This window comes from Carya illinoinensis, chromosome 14 (assembly GCF_018687715.1).
Source record: "Carya illinoinensis cultivar Pawnee chromosome 14, C.illinoinensisPawnee_v1, whole genome shotgun sequence".
NCBI classification, from domain to species: domain Eukaryota; kingdom Viridiplantae; phylum Streptophyta; class Magnoliopsida; order Fagales; family Juglandaceae; genus Carya; species Carya illinoinensis.
Genome location: NC_056765.1, coordinates 20,337,989 through 20,355,842, shown reverse-complemented (window position 1 = coordinate 20,355,842; position 17,854 = coordinate 20,337,989). Strand labels below are relative to the sequence as shown.

At 40.3% G+C, this 17,854-nt stretch overlaps 1 non-coding gene across 1 annotated transcript; it reads right to left on the bottom strand.

The window, feature by feature from the left end:
• Nucleotides 1–11,475: 11,475 nt before the first annotated feature.
• Nucleotides 11,476–11,581, bottom strand: LOC122295315. The gene has a single exon (XR_006237970.1). It is a non-coding gene; the product is annotated as a small nucleolar RNA R71 (small nucleolar RNA).
• Nucleotides 11,582–17,854: the final 6,273 nt, after the last annotated feature.

The following is a 17,854-nucleotide window of genomic DNA, read 5'->3' as shown; positions in this document are numbered from 1 at the left end:
CTAGGGGAGATCATGGTGCATGCATAACCGGATTGTTTTTATGGTTTTCGGATGTGGGCCATTTTTTGGGAAAATGGCGATGCTTGGTTTCCGAGGTTTTTGATCCATTTTTTGGGAAAATGGTGGTTTGGGCCATTATCTGGGATGATGGCGAGGCTTGGTTTTAAGGATATGTTTTTGTGGGCCAAATGGGTTTTTTTGGCGTGCGTGATAAAAATGTGGTTTTGCGGGACATGTGCATTGGCTTTTCTTGTATCCATGTTGTTTGAGTTTTATATGTTTTTATCTAGTGGTGTTTAGAGTTTACTTACCTGCGGCACCATTTTTTGGTACCGTAGATTTTGGTGCAGAGATCGAGGATGAGGAGGAGGAGGCTGAGCCCGAGGATGCAGCTCCGCCGGGTTGCTGATGTTATGTTTTGTATTTGGTTTAAAAATTATATTTGTGTCTTGTAATATTTATCTATGTACGTTTTAAACAGCTTGTATCATATTAAGAAAAATTCTGGTACTTAGTTATTGACTTTGCTTTTCGCTGCATATTTCGCGTGCACATTCGTCGCTTTTACACACACTTGGCACGTCGATAGGATGGTAACCCGTGATGTCATCATCCGGATGTCTCGATTTCCCCGTATTCGTGCGTGGGGATTTGGGAGCGTCACAGGTGGTATCAGAGCGGTTTGGCTCTGGGTAAAACCACATGTCCCGTAGATAGTACCAGAATGCTTTTAAAGTTGTGTTTTAAAATTTATGTTAAGTAAAGTTATTTAAATTGTTTTATTTGTTTTATTTGTTTGAACTTGTTTGTTTGTTTTTATTTATTTAGTTATGTTTTTGCAGGTTGGTTTCTTTTGTTTTGTGTGATGTGGTGTTGGTCTTTGGTTCTGTTTTTATTTGTTGTTGGTTTTATTTGTTTTTATTTTCTGAAAGGGGGTCAAAGGTTGTGGTGGCAGGAAAATAGGGAGGCCAAAGAAATCTACTCAGGAGCCACGGGACAATAGGTCAAGAGATGACTCCATAGCCCAAGCCATACGGCAAATGACAGAGTTTATGCAGCAAAATTTTAGGCCACAACAGACAGGGCCTTGACCACAACCAGGGGGACCTTGGCCACAACAAGGGGGTCCCTGGCCGCCACAAGGAGGGCCTTGTCCGCAACAAGAAGGACTTTGGCCGCAACCAAGAGGTCCTTGGCCATATCAGGGAGGGCCTTGGCTATACCCGAGAGGATCTAGCAGCATGGTGCAAGCCGGGTGCACCTATGAGCACTTTCTGGCGCATAGGACCCCACACTTCACTGGAGAAAAGGATCCGCTTCAAGCTGGAAAGTGGATCAAAGACCTGGAAAAAACTTTTGAGGTGTGTGGTTGCACTGAGGCGCAACAGGTACTCTACGCTAGCTATCTGTTGCAAGGCACCACTTTTGATTGGTGGGATACCAAGAGGGTGATGTTAGAAGCAGAGTTCGGATCATTCGCCGCTGTAACCTGGCAGCGCTTCAAGAAAGAATTTAATGACCGCTTCTTTCCCGCCTCGGTAAGGAAGCAAAAGGCAAGAGAGTTCTCAAATTTGGTCCAAGGAGGCATGACAGTGGAATAGTACGCCCGAAGGTTTATAGAACTTGGGCGATTTGCTCCCCACCTTATCGCCACATAGGAGATGCGAGCTGATCATTTTCAGGAGGGACTACGCCCTGATATATGCCGTATGGTGGTCAGCCATCGGATATCCACTTTTAAGGAATTAGTGGATGTGGCCACCCTTGTGGAGCGAGAAAATAATCTGAGTATGGGCTCCCCTCCAGGACATAAGAGGCGGAGTTTTTCTGGTGAAGGAAGCAGCTCGGGTTCGCCTCAGAAATTTGTTCAGCGGACCGGAACTCGACCGCAAGCATCCTCAGGTGTTCGCATGGGAGAGCGTGTGCCTGTTTGCGGAGTTTGTAATAGAGCCCATGTGGGTGAGTGCCCTCCTGGTGGGACTCGATGTTATAATTGTGGCCAGCAGGATCACTTTGCCCGAGAATGTCCAAGAGCAGCTCAAGGAAGCCGTGGAGGTAGACGTGGTGGAAGAACAAATCCAAGGCAAGCAGTGCAAGCCCGGGTTTATGCTGTCACACCCGAAGATGTGGATGATGAGGCACCAGCGACCCATGATGCTGGAGTAATTACAGGTATGGATTAATTTGATTCTATGTTGGATTTAATTTTGGTGTATTTGGTTTCTTCTTTGTTTTTTTTGGATTTCATGGGTTGTGTGTTTGGTTCAGGGAGAGTCCGTTTGTATGAGTTTTATGCTTGCACTTTTTTTGATTCCGGTGCTTCACAGTCATTTGTATCTTCCACGTTTGCGCGGATGTGTAATTTGGTCACGGAACCCTTGCCAAAGTCATTGGTGGTGGCTTTACCCGATGGTGAAATGGTATGGTGCTCCAAGGTTGCGTTGGGATGTTCGTTAAATTTTGATGGAAGGTTCTTAGATGCTGATTTGGTTGTATTTAAGCTGTTGGGTTTTGATATCATCCTCAGGATGGATTGGCTATACCGATATTCTGCGAGTATTAATTGCAGAAGTTGGGTAATTACCTTTCAGCTTCCAGATGGTGATTGTCTGGAATTTGCAGGGAGTAAGTTAAAAGAAAAAACGGTAATTATATCGGCAATTCAAGTAAGAAGAGAGATTGCATGGGGAGCGGATTCATTCTTAGTTCAGATGGTGTCCACGCCGTCTGAGAAGAAGTCTTTGGCAGACATTCTAGTTGTGGAAGAATTTCCCGATGTGTTTGTGGATGACTTGCCCGGACTACCCCCTGTTCGGGAAATGGAGTTTGTTATAGACTTGGAACCTGGAGCGGCTCTTATACATAAAGCTCCTTATCGCATGGCATCGGCTGAATTAAAAGAGCTGAAGACTCAGTTGCAAGAGCTGGTAGATAAGGGATTTATTCAGCCTAGTACTTCGCCGTGGGGTGCGCCAGTATTGTTGGTTAAAAAGAAAGATGGAACCCTCCGTATGTGCATAGATTATCGGGAATTAAACAAGGTGACCATCAAAAATAAATATCCTCTCCTGCGGATCGACGATTTATTTGATCAGCTTCAAGGAGCAGCCGTGTTCTTGAAGATTGATTTGAGGTCGGGATACTACCAGCTGAGGATCAGAGACAAGGATGTGCCTAAAACTGCTTTCAGGTCGAGGTACGGGCATTATGAATTTAAGGTGATGCCGTTTGGGTTAGCTAATGCCCCTGCCGCTTTCATGGATTTGATGAATCGAGTATTTCAACCTTATCTGGATTCCTTTGTGGTAGTGCTTATTGATGATATTCTGATTTATTCCCGAGATGTTGAAGAACATGTGTATCATCTTCATCTGGTACTTGGGAAATTGAGAGAACACCAGCTATATGCCAAGCTTAGCAAGTGTGAATTCTGGCTGGAGGAAGTCAGATTTCTTGGGCATGTGATTTCCCGAGACAGAGTGGCTGTTGATCCTAGTAAGGTGGAAGCCATTTTTTCATGGCCGCGTCCGACTACAGTGCGTGAGATCTGGAGTTTCTTGGGACTTGCCGGATATTACCGAAGATTTGTGGAGGGATTTGCTCGCCTATCTGGACCTCTCACAGCTTTGACTCGGAAGAATACAGATTTTGTTTGGTCCGATAAGTGTGAGAGAAGCTTCCAAGAATTAAAGAACAGGTTGACGATGGCACCAGTGTTAGCGCTTCCAGAACCGCTTAAGCCATTCATAGTCTTCAGTGATGCGTCCAAATTTGGTTTGGGTTGTGTCCTTATGCAGCAAGGACGGGTTGTTGCCTATGCATCTCGTCAGCTAAAGGACCATGAGAAGAATTATCCAACGCACGATTATCTGGCGGCACTTCTTGTATGGGGAAGCTTGCGAGGTATTTACTGATCACAAGAGCTTGAAGCATTTGTTTTCCCAGAAAAATCTGAACATGAGGCAGAGGCGATGGCTAGAGCTAATTAGTGACTATCCGGGGAAGGCTAACATAGTTGCTGATGCTTTGAGCCGAAAATCACATTTAGAAGATGAAGCCAATCCATCGAAATTAGATTCGTTGCTTTGTGGGATTAGAAGGCTCCTTATTGAGAGTTCGCAGCAAGAAGAGATTTTATCTTCAGTTCTTGATATTCGGGTAACTGATTTTGAGGAATTGAAGACTCTTCAAAGGAAGGATCCAAAGTTGCTGAATATCAGAAAAAGGGTCAGAAAATCTCGAGGGCTGTTGCATTATAGCATGGATAAAGATGGGATACTTCGGTTCCGAGATCGCAGAGTGGTCTCCAAAGATTCAGAATTCAAAGAGCGGATCATGGCAGAAGCTCATGCGGCCCCTTATTCAGTTCATCCCGGCAGTACAAAGATGTATCGAGACTTGAAGAAAAATTTTTGGTGGGATGGAATGAAGAGGGATATTGCCTTGTATGTTGAGAAATGCCACACATGCCGTCAAGTGAAGGCCGAGCATCAAAGACCTGCAGGTATGCTCCAACCCCTCCCTATTCCTGAGTGGAAATGGGATGACATCATGATGGACTTTGTAGTGGGTTTGCCGAGAACGCCTAGTGGGAAAAATTCTGTTTGGGTGATTGTTGACCGGTTAACGAAAAGTGCTCATTTCCTGCCTGTTAATAACACCGATTCCTTGGGTAAGTTGATCCGCTTGTATGTCAAGGAGATAGTGCAGCTGCACGGCATACCAAAGAGTATAGTGTTGGATCGAGACCCAAGGTTCACGTCGCAGTTCTGGAAGAGTTTGCAGGCAGCTTTGGGTACTAAGTTGAAGTTCAGTACTGCATATCACCCGCAGACAGACGGCCAATCAGAGCGCACCATTCAGACCCTTGAAGACATGTTGCGAGCATGTGTCATGGAATTTCAAGGGAGTTGGGAAAACCATTTGCCGCTCATCGAGTTTGCCTATAATAATAGCTTCCATGCGACCATTCAGATGGCTCCCTATGAAGCTCTTTACGGGAGGAAGTGTAGATCACCCTTGTGTTGGGATGAAGTTGGGGAGAGTAAGATTATTGGACCCAAAATAATTCAAGAGATGCAAAGCCAAGTCTGGATCATCAGAGATAAAATGGTGGCAGCTCAGAGTCGCCAGAAAAGCTACGCTGATACCAGGAGGAGAGAATTGTCTTTTGAAGTTGGTGATTGGGTTTATCTCAAAGTCTCTCCCATGAGAGGTGTTAAGCGTTTTGGTAAGAAGAGGAAGCTGGATCCGAGGTATGTCGGCCCTTTTCAGATTCTAGAGAAGGTAGGGTCCGTCGCCTATAGAGTTGCTTTGCCAGAATATTTTGGGGATAGTCATGATGTCTTCCACGTATCGTCCTTGAAGAAGAGCTTTGGACAGCAAGAGCCACGCTTCGTCGACCCAGAGGGTATTCAATTGCAACCGGATCTCACTTATGAGGTTGTTCCGTCGCAGATCATAGATTGGAAGGAGCAACAGTTGAGGCCCAAGACGATACCTTTGGTTAAGATGGGGTGGGGAGATCCGTTAGCTCAAGACTTCTCTTGGGAGCGAGTAGCGGACATGAGGGAGCAGTATCCATACTTGTTTGAGTAATGAAGGTACCTATCTTAATCTTGGTCACAGTTGGTTTATGTGATTTTATGTGGCTTGCTTTAAGTTGGTAGTTGATCTTGTAAATTTCGAGGATGAAATTCGTTTTAAGGGAGGAGGATGCGATGACCCGCTTTTGTGTGTTTTTTTCATTGAACGGTTGTTTTTAATTTAATTAATATATTGCTTTATTTATTTTAAATTACTGCGTTTTAAAATTTGTTTTTATTTGTTGGATGTTGGGTTTCATTTGTTTACTTGTTTTACGGTTTTTAATCTCGTTCTTGACGGATTTGTTTTGTTGTCCGGAGTGAGGATTGGACCTCATTTCTTCCTACATCTCTTTTTTCCCTTTTTCCTTTTTCCTTTTTTTCTCTTTTCTTTTTCTTCTTTCTTTTTCTTTTTCTTTTTTCTTTCTTTTCTTTCTTCTTCTTCCTTCCTCTCTCCCGTGCGTCGACCCTCTCTCTCTCTCCTCTCCCACGCCGGAAGCCACCCCAGCCACGACCCACCGCCGCCCGGCCACCGTGGTCGACACCACCCCCACCGGTCGAACCCCCTCCCTCCGACGCACCACCCCACCGAACCCCAGCCCCATCCGGCCAGCCGTTTGGCCGGAAAACACCCAAGAAGCCCCACGGATTTTGCCCCGATCCGCCGGCGTTGCTCCACCTCCGGCCACCACCTCTTCACCACTTCATCACCGGTTCCTTGCCGTCCTAACCCACCCATTTCCGGCCTCTAATAACCACCGGAACAGCTCCCACGAGCTAGCTTTCCATTTTGGAAAATCCGGCCATCAACCACCGTTTTCGCCGCCACCCACGGCCAACCACCACTTCCAATAGCTTCATAATCATCCTTAGACCATTCCCTATCAATCCCAAGCTTTGGTTTGTCCCCGTTCAAAAGTGGGTATTTTACAACCCACGGCCACAGTGAATTTTCACTGTTACGTTGATTTTTCTCCGCCGTTTGCAACACCGCAAGCTTTCTAAAAATACCATATAGCGCTGTAAGTATTTTCCAAACCCTACTTTTAGATTTAAATATATATTGCTCATTCAATAATTTATTGCTGCTGGTTGGTTGATTCCAGACTGAGTCCGAGGAGTTCGGGGGTCGGATGGATTGAGGACGGAGTGCTTGGTTTTGTTTGTTTGGGTTTGCTTGATTATTTGTGCTATGAGGCGTGAGTTGCATATTGGGTTTATGTGCATATTGTTTTTAATCAAAAAAATCCCGTTTTATTGGCGTAAATGGTTTTTGGGTGCATGTGTCTCACGAGCCCAAGCCGGGATGGGTTATTATCTCGGTGGAGCTCCTCTGGTCACTCGGGAGTAGATAAAACTGAGTGGCATCCCCTGGGTTGTCGCAGGGCGACGACCGGATCGCACGATACGGTAACACTGTCGTGTTGACTCCGTGGTCCCTAGAGTGGCGGGGACTAGAGGATGGCCTGGCCAGGTACACGCTGGGCGCGAGTCTGGGCATCACTCGTGTAGGTGTCACATGCGTGGTCGTTACCTGCAGTGTGGCACAGAGCCAGGGTGTGCGGATGATCCCTAGGGGAGATCATGGTGCATGCATTATTTTTATGGTTTTCGGATGTGGGCCATTTTCTGGGAAAATGGCGATACTTGGTTTCCGAGGTTTTTGATCCATTTTCTAGGAAAATGGTGGTTTGGGCCATTATCTGGGATAATGGCGAGGCTTGGTTTTAAGGATATGTTTTTGTGGGCCAAATGGGTTTTTTTGGCGTGCGTGGTAAAAATGTGGTTTTGCGGGACATGTGCATTGGCTTTTCTTGCATCCATGTTATTTAAGTTTTATATGTTTTTATCTAGTGGTGTTTGGAGTTTACTTACCTGCGGCACCATTTTTTGGTACCGTAGATTTTGGTGCAGAGATCGAAAATAAGGAGGAGGAGGCTGAGCCCGAGGATGCGGCTCCGCCGAGTTGCTGATGTTATGTTTTGTAGTTGGTTTAAAAATTATATTTGTGTCTTGTAATATTTATCTATGTACGTTTTAAACAGCTTGTATCATATTAAGAAAAATTCTGGTACTTAGTTATTGACTTTGTTTTCACTGCGTATTTCGCGTGCACATTCGTCGCTTTTACACATACTTGGCACGTCGATAGGATGGTGACCCGTGATGTCATCATCCAGACGTCTCGATTTCCCCGTGTTGGTGCGTGGGGATTTGGGGGCATCACAATTTTAATTTATTGTATTTTAATTAGATTTATTTAGTTGTAATATTTGTTTTGTGGAGCTTTCTTAATATTAATTATCGTTTTGAGTTTAAATTACTGTGTAATTTATTTTAGTTCGTGTTTGGATTTAAAATTATGTTGTTAGTTTTACTAGTTATTTTTTATATTTTAGCTTGATGTGGTGTTTAAATTATTTTAATCGTTTTATAGCCTTTTAAAATTGTTTTCGTCGGATCAGTTTCTGGACTCCAAAGGTGAGGATTGGATCTCATTTCTTTTCCCCATCTTTTCTTTTTCTATTTTTCTCTTTTCTCTTTTCTTTTTCTTTCTCTTTTCTTCCTTTTCTTTTTCTTTCTTTTTCTTCTTCTCTTTCGTTCTCCTTCCGCTCGACGTATGCTCTCTCTCTCCTCACTATTGCCGTTTGCCTTCTGCCGCCCAGCACCGCCGCTCACCGGCGACGTGGTCAACACCACCCACCCAGAAATCTTCCCCTCTGGCCAGCGCACCTCCCCACCAAATTTCACCTCCATCCGAGCCACCGTTAGCCGCCACGAGCTCCTCCAAGCCACACGGTTTTTCCCTCATTCAGCCGCCGTCGTTCCCCCTCCGGCCACCATCTCTTCACCACTTAATCACCTACCTCTTGCCATCCTAAACCACCCATTTTCAGTTCCGATCCGTTGCCGAAGCAGCTCCCACGAGCTCATCCTTGTTTTTGCCATTTTTCACTTCCACCGCCATTTCCACCGTCACCCACGACCAACTCTCACTTCCATTAGCTTCATAAACACCTTTAGGCCATTCTCTATCAATCCCAAGTCTTGGTTTCTCCCCGTTCGAAAGTGGGTATTTTACAACCCACGGCCACAGTGTATTTTACACTGTTACGTTGCTTTTTCTCTGCCGTTTGCAGCTCTTTGATCTTTCAAAAATTATCATATAGCGCTATAAGTATTTTCCAAACTCTATTTTAGATTTAAATATATTATTACTTTTACAATAAATTCATTGGCTGGTTGGTTATTCCGGACTGAGTCCGAGGAGTCTGGGGTCGGATGGATTTGAGGACGGAGTTGTTTGTTATTGTTGATATTGTTATTTGTTGGATAAATTGTGTCTTGAGGTGTGCATTGCATATTGCATTCATGTACATGTATTAAATTGAGAAAAATTTATTTTATCAGTATAAATAGATTTTCAGGTGCTTGTGTATCACGACCCCAAGCCGGGATGAGGTATTATCTCGGTGGAGCTCCTCTGGTCACTCGGGAGTGGATAATACTGAGTGACATCACGTGGGTTGTCGCTGGGCAACGACAGGATTGCACGATACTGTAACGCTGTCGTGTCGACTCCGTGGTCCCTAGGCTAGCGGGGACTAGAGGATGGCCTGGTCCAGGTACGCGCTGGATGCAAGATTGGGCATCGCTCGTTTTGGTGTCACATGCGTAGTCGTTACCTGCAGTGTGGCACAGGAGCCAGAGTGTGTGGATGATCCCTAAGGGAGATCATGGTGCACGCAATAAATTGGAACGGGTTTTGGATATTGGATACGGGCCATTTTCGGGGAAAATGGCGAGATTTTGTTTGAGGTTATTGTGATCCATTTTCTGGGAAAATGGTGGTTCTTTGGTTTGGGCCATTATCAGGGATAATGGCAAGGATTTGATTAAAGGATATGTTTTGGGCCAAAAGAGGATTTTTTTTTTTTTTCGTGCGTGGAAAAATGTGAATTTCTGGGATATGTGCATTTGGCATCATTTCATGCATCTTGTTGAGTTTAATATATTTTTATCTTATAGCATTTGGAATGTTACTTACCTGCAGCACCATTTTGGTACTGTAGACTTTGATGCAAATGTGGAGGAAGAGGAGGAGACTGAGCCCGAGGAGGTGGCTCCGCCAGAGTTTTGACTTGAAGTCTTTCATGTTTAAAAATTATCTCTATTAGTTTTTATGGTTTGTAATTTGGTTTGAAACAATATTTGTGACTTATAATATTTTATTATGTATGTTTTAAACGGGTTTGTATTAAACAAAAATTCTGGTCCTTAGTTATAAGACTTTTATTATCCGCTGCGTGTTTTTATTGTACACTTGTTGCATGTACACACACTTGGCACTTGGCGATGGGATGTGTGATCCGTGTTGTCATCATCCCGACGCTTCGATTTTCACGTGTCCGTATGTGGGAATTGGGGGCATCACAGAAAATCAAAGTATCTAATAAAAAAACTATTCAATCAATTAAGCTCACAATATAAACTCTATTGTTGATCCGAAACAATGTATAAATCATTAGACTTGAACTCTAATTTTAGTACAATGTAAGAAAAATAAATGACATCAAATTAAACAAGCTGGAATTAAAATGAACTGGAGAGAGAGGCTACAAATAGAGGAGGAAGGCTGCGCAGCAATAATTGGGCCACAGGCTCTGCAACCACGCTGCCTAGCTCCCTCTCCCCACCTGTGTTCTCTGAAGAACTAAAAACAGTACTAAGAGCAAAACTAAATTTGACCGAAAAAGAGACTCCCGTTCAGTTCTCCTTCAGTTCCTTTTTATAGACGTGTGTTCGAGCAAAAATGATGCACCCATGCGTCCAGAAGTCAAAGAGAAAGTAGAACTACTGCTTTTTTTACGTGTGCATCCCCAGTAAAAACTAAAGAATACAACCATGTGTCCAAAAAGCTGAAGGAATAACTCATGCACTGACAGTTGAAAGTTCCATGTCTGCTGCCTCAAAATTCGCATGCAAATCTATGTGTCTCACATTTGCCTGTCCGTGTTCACATCCATCCAAATGAATCCAGCCAAAAGCTGTAGGTAACTGCAGCTTGTACTGCTTTCGTTCAAAAGCAAGAAAACAATTTGTAGCGTGTGTCGTCATGGCTTTTTGCCTTTCATCAGGATGGTTGTTGCTTTGCGTGTGTGAGGTTCCTTGTTTATATGTCCAAAATGAGAGCCCAGCCAAAAAGTCCCTTGTCCTATGTGCTTGATGGTTGAAAAGCTCTACATGTTTCAAAGTTGCCGTGTGTGTGCTTGTGCTTCCCAAATCCATGTGCTTATATAAAATAATGAGTGGGTCCCACAGAAAGGATAGAACCATGTGCATGTGTTTTTTTTGTTCCATGTTTCCACTCGCTTGTCTTCCGAATTGTTGTGCTACTTCAACATGCTCTCTTCCATGATTTGGAAAATGATCCCACGGTTTGCATGTCGTTCCCCTTTGACTTCCTGCCCAAAATCCAATTGTCATGTGTTAAACTGAATTTTAACATGCTTGCATTTTATCCAAAGACAGGAACTTAGAAACTATAAAATTAAAGGAACGGCTAATCATTTAAAAGTAAAAACAAGGAAAAGAAACAACACACCAAAAAAATAGAAAACCAAAAATAAATTAAAAAGCAAAAATAGAATATCAAAAATAGATTGTGCATGTGAAGAATTATTGCCTAATTAAATCATAGGTTATAAAACTAAGCATAAATCATGATATTAATCAATTTAAATTATAACTCGGATTTATGCCTATTAACTATTTTTCCATCTAAAATAAATAGTAATGTCAATGAAATAATTAAAATATATTGGTTCTAGATATAAAAAATGCAATAATTTAGCTTAATGGAATTTCTTTCCACCTGCAAAAACAGTCTAACTCAAAAGTGAGATTGGTCAATTCAAGCAAAATGATTTCGAATCACTCTATGAATCATGAGAAATGTATAAAGATTTGATTTGACACTGCCCTCAACACGAATTGCCATACTGGTTACAAGTTCAGATGTTTTACAATGGGTTAAATGGGCAAACTCGAACGATAGTTGATGATACTTTTGGTGAAACTTTGATGTCAAAGACAACTGAATGTGCTACCTATCTTTTGGAGGAAATGGCCTTAAACAATTATCAATGGCCAACTGAAAGAACAATGGCTAAACAAGTTGATGGGATTTATGAATTGGAGTTGTTAGCAGCCCTTTCAACTTAAGTTGCTTCTATATCCCATCAGATTTCAGCTTTGACAACCCAAAGGATATCACAAAGTACAGAATATGTTGTAACTCAAAGGATATCACAAAGTACAGAATATGTTGTAGCTACAAGTATGATAGTTTCGAGTAATGAAGCGAGTCAAGAACAAGTTCAATATATCAACAATTGGAACTACAACTATTGTGGTAATCCTAGCCCAAATTACTACCATCCATGGCTTTGAAATCATGAGAATTTGACTTATGGAAACACTGACTCACTCAAAAATAGTAGCACTAATGCTATCCCAAGTGCAGGAGGATGTCGTGTAATAATTAGGAATAAATTCCTAGATCGTCTCCTCCGGGAAAGTTACTTAAAATTAAACTCGTTGAAAAATGTGAAAAACTTCACAAAGAGAAAACAAGAGGATGATATGTGCAATGGATGGAAGAGGTTACTAGTCATGGACTAGATTCATGTTTTTAGATTTTGATTGTCGGATTGGAATGTAAAGGACTAATAGATTAAACTCAGAAATTAATAAAACTAAATTAAGAATTAAACTAATTTAGATAGTAATTGACAAAACATGCACTGAAAATTGAAAAGCCTCAAAATCAATATTCTAGGGTTCATCACAAATTCTCAAATTAAACCATAGCAATTGTAATCACTATTAAAATGAAAGCTTAATGAAACAATAAAAATAAATAACATGAAATAAGTAAACAACAAATAAATTACCCAACTAAAACAAAAACAAAAGTTCTCTCCTTCACTTTCTGAAAAATATAATTCAAACCAACTAAATCTCCTCTAGAAAAAATAAATCTAAACCAACTCACTTCACTTTACGAATGAAAAGCTCAATTCCCTCTACTCCCATGTATCATGTTTCAGAAAAATAAAAAACAAAAGCTCTCAACCGAACCCTTCTTGCAATAAATTAAACTAGCACACTTAATTAAAAACTTCTAAAACAATTCCTTTGTTTCATGAAACAAACTAGCATACTTGATTAAAACTTCAAAAATAATTCTTTTGTTGCATGAAACCAACTAGCACACTTGAAAGAAATTAAGGTATTACACTTAATGAAATAAAATTCTAGAACAATTCTTTAATACACTTAATAAAAATTCTAAAACAACAAAGCATTGAAGCCAAAAGGAAAAACTGCCGAACAAACAAAATGTTTAAGTCAAAACAAAAACTGCCGAACACAACTAAATGTTTAAGTCAAAACAAAAACTGCCGAACACAACTCCCCATTTTCAGCCCCCTTCCTCCTCTTAAATAAACTGCCCAGCCGTATAAAAACAAGTTGAAAAATAAAGAGCCGAAGTCCAGCCCGTCTGTCTATGTGTGATCCCATGTGATCTCCTGCTGCCCCAGATGCTAAAGGCTGCTGCATGTCCGAGTGTCCAACGTGATCTTCTGCTGCCTCTCATTCTTCTCCTGCAACGTGCTGCTTTCCAACGAAATGATGCATGAGCTGCTGCTGCATGTGCATGGTTCTGTTCTGTCAAAGTTGAAGGCCAGCTACTTTATTCTTCTGCTGATCTGCTGCACGTTCGTGTGAGTTTCTTTCTGCATGTGTGTTGCATGTGCGAGTTGGTTGCTGCATGTGTAAGTTGCTGTCACGTTTATTGCATGTGTGAGTGTTCTGCAACGTGCAGGTTGTGTGCTGTCTGAATGAGTGCTGTCCGAGTGAGTGTTCTCCTGCTGTTGAGTGTCTTTGCTGCAGGTTTATTGCATGTGTGAGCTGTTGTGGTCCATGTGATGCTATTGATCTCTTGCTGCACGTCTAGCTACTTGGAAAAGAAGGAATAAATTTGCTGCTGCTGCACGTTCAGCTCCAGCTCAATCCATGTGCTGTTGTAGAACCAACAAAAGGAATAAAGCCTGATGTTCTTCTGCTGAATCCCGTAACATTTCAGTTTGAGTTTCTATAGTTGTGTGTCTTGTGAGCTGTCTGGTTGTGTTTGTTGATTTGTTTCCCTTCCATCCGTGAGTTCCAGCATCCTACCAAGTTCAGGCCATGTTCAGCAAAGTAAAGAGAGAATCAAGTTGTCGCCCAGCCATGTGCTTGGTTCTGCTGCTTTCCATCCGTGAGTGATGATGCTCCCAAGTTTTCTACATGTGTGAGCTGTTCGTCCCACGTTTTCTGCATGTCTGAGTGGCTGGCTGTGAGTTGCTGTTTTGATGCATGTGTGAGTGAGTGGAGGTAAGCTAAAAGGGACCATGTGAGTTGGGAGTGTTTGAATGGTGGGAAAGCTCAAGACAAAGTATGAACAAGGCATGAACATAATGAACCATGGTATGCACGAAAAATGGAGATGGAGATTAAAAAAAAAAAAAAAACACTCAACAACAAAATAACACAAATGAAAGATTAGCTTGAGCAACTTCCATTCACGGATGGCAAGAAGTGCTTCTATCTTTTGAAGATGGAAAGATAGCTCAAGAAACCTTATGAACATGAAGAACAAGGAGAACAATGGTACAAACACAAATGATAATGGAAAGCAAGAAAAATTATGGACTAGAATGCACAGTAATCAATAGTTGGTAGAATTCAAACAGAAATTCATGCTTTTAATCAATTAAAATCACAACTTTGATTTATTCATTTTAACCATTTTTCCATTTAAAACCAATAATAATGTCATGATGAATTTAAAATACATTGGTTTTAAATAGTTAAAATATGCAATATTTCAGTTCAATCAAACACAAAAAATATGTTACAACCTCCTCCAGGATTTGATAGTCAACCAAGCGAGAAGAATGTCACTTGAGGATGACATGGTTTCCTTTGTTAAGGAGACAAATGCAAGGTTTAAAAAGACCGATTCACGGTTGAACAACATTGACACTCATTGTAGCAACATGAGAGCTGCTATAAAGAATCTTGAAGTACAAATTGGGCAACTAGCCATAACTATCAATGCCCAACAATGAGGAACTTTTCCTAGCAACACAGAAGTGAATCCAAAAGAGCAATGTAAGGCCATCACACTTAGGAGTGTAAGAGAAATTGAGAGGTCACTATCAAAGGAAACTAAGTCCACCTCTACAGCTCCAAATAATGGCCAAAGTAAGAATAAAGTAGAAGAAGAGGAGATTGTTGATGATACACTAAAAGAGACTAGCAGACCTCCAGTAATTTCATTTCCTGACAATCCTCCTATTCTCCATACTCCACTTCCTTATTCTTAACGTTTTCAAAAACAAAAATTAGATAAGCAAATTTCTAATTTTTTGGGTATTTTTAAGAAAATTCACATAAATATCCATTTTACAGATGCTTTGGAACAAATGCCAAATTATGTCAAATTCCTGAAGGACATGATTTCCAAGAAGAGAAAGTTGGAGGAGTTAGAAACAATAAAGTTTTATGAAGAATAAAGAACTTACATAAAAAATTAAAAGATCCGAAGAGTTTTACTTTGTCTTGTACTATTGGAAATTCATTTTTTGATAAAGTTTTATGTGATCTTGGTGCTAGCATTAATCTTATGCCACTTTCTATTTGTAGGAAATTAAGACTTGAAGAGATGAAACAAACAACCATTTCTTTGCAACTAGCAAACTGATCCATTAAGTATCCACGTGGAATCATACAAGATGTATTGGTAAAGGTGGATAAATTTATTTTTCCTACTGATTTTGTGGTATTAGATATGGAGGAAGATGAAGAAGTTCCACTAATTCTTGGCTGGCCATTCTTGGCTACGGGAAGGGCTTTAATTGATGTTCAAAAGTGTGAGTTAACATTGAGAGTAAACAAGGAAGAGATTTTGTTTAACATCTACCAAGCCATGAGAATTCTAGAAGAGCCAAGCACTTGTTTTCGGGTAGATGCCATTAAGCAATGTGAAGAAGAGGCCTTTCAAGAAGATGCACCAGCTGATCACCTACAATGAGCCTTACAGCAGGATACATCACTTAGCAATGAAGTGGGAAGGCTAAAGCCAATTGTAGCAAAGCCAGATTCTGCATTTTCTAAAAAACAAATATAGCAAAATACAACTTACATCCCTCTAGAGTTGAAGCAATTACCTGAGCATATTCATTGTGCATTCTTGAATGATAATTACACATTTTCAGTGATTGTTGCTACATCACTCACACCTAAAGAAAAAAAAAAGCTACTGTGTGTGTTAAGGAAGCATAGAGCTTCCTAGGTTGTAAAGAAGTTTAATTTAGATTTGAAGGATAAGACAGAAAGTATATTCAGAGTTAACGGTCAGAGATTGAAGCATTATTATGGAGAACAAGTGGAGAGGAACTATGCACTTACTCCTCTTAGAGATCCCAATTGATGAAGATTGAAAAGTCTGGCTGTTGACTTTAAAACAAGCGCTTATGAGAGGCAGCCCATAGAACTTTATTTTATTCTTTTATTTTTATTGTTTTGAATGATTTGGATTTTGATGCAGGTTTATTTAGCATGAACAAAGAGCTGAAGAATATAAACTACGGCTAATTCACCATGAAACTACATAAGTTCCTTTCATTTCTTCAATCTTTCTCGCTTTTGAATTACAATAAGGACATTGTTTAGTTTAAGTTCGGGGGTGTAAAATCCTATAATGTTTTGGTTTATTTGGTTTGATTTTTTATTTTTGCTTGTGATTCTATAAGTTTTTAGTTGTTGGATTCTCTTACCAAGCATGCATTTGAATATGATTGAATTCTCTATGATTTTGAAATTTGTGATTGAGGATAGGACTGAGAAAAATATTCAAAAATTTCTTTTATGTCAGGCTAAGTTTTGTGGGTACTTTGATTTAAATCTTTGTCCTTGAACATAATTGAGCATATAGTCATTTTTTTTAATTCTATTTTGCTTATGAAGAGAATGAGTAGAATTAATTGGGTTAGGGAAGTTTAATCTTGCTTTGCTCTAGAATCCGTTAATGGATCCTTAAGGCGAAATCCTAGTTGATACCAAATATTAGAGAAATGATCTAAGCAATTTTTTGTCATAACCAAAAAGCTTTCCTAGCTGTCCTAAGTATCATGCCATCATTGCATGGTGTATTAGTCAACCCCCTTAAGCCTTATTTTATATAAGCATTTATTTGTTCTTTTAACTATATCAACCATTCTCATTCTAAGCCTGAAAAATCATGAATTTATCTTTTACAGTTTGAGAAAATACTTTGATGGAAATCTACATTTAAAGAGAAAGTTAGTTCAAAGGAAATTATCCACATTATGTTTGCTCTGTTTGATCAAAGTGTGAAAAAAAAAGAGAGCTGAAGTAGTTGAAAATTTGAAAAGGCTACAAGAACCGAGGTAGCTAAACGAAAAAGGTGGGAGGCTGAAAAAATAAATACAAAAAAAGTATTTTTGCTAGATTTGTCTCATTACAGCAACAATAATGTTATTAGTATGAGCATACTGTCAAGAAAAAATTATGATTTGAATCTTGTGGATATCTCTTTTATTGTTCTTTAAACCAAGTATTTTCTCAATTTGCTTTAATTTTCTTATCCATTTCTTTCTTAGCCATCACCCTGTGGCTTGTCATTACAACCTGATTAAAAGACATTTTGATCTCTGATTTTGGTGTTTGACTACATTAGTGGAGAGCATTTCTGAATTGGATTTATGGGGTTAAGTTTTGAGAAAATTCTTTTAGTTTCAATTGTTCTACTTTTATCTGAATTTGCAGGTAGTTTGGAGTTAAATTGACTATATCACACACACACACACACACACACACACACACACACACACACACACACACACACACACACACACACACACACACACACACACACACACACACACTCAATGTCTTAGCTTTAGGTTTAAGTAACTTCTTAACTCTTGCTTGACAAATTGCTAAATTTTTTATTTATTTATTTTTTTTTTTTGCTATTTTTTATGTTAAAAGAGTAATATACTAATGATGAAATTTAATTCAGATCATGGCTTGGTGAGTGATGAGACTTCTCTCTGGGTTCTATTGTATATAGTGGTCTATTATTTTATTTTATTTTTGTTTGAGGACAAACAAAGTTTTAAGTTTGGGGTGTTTGA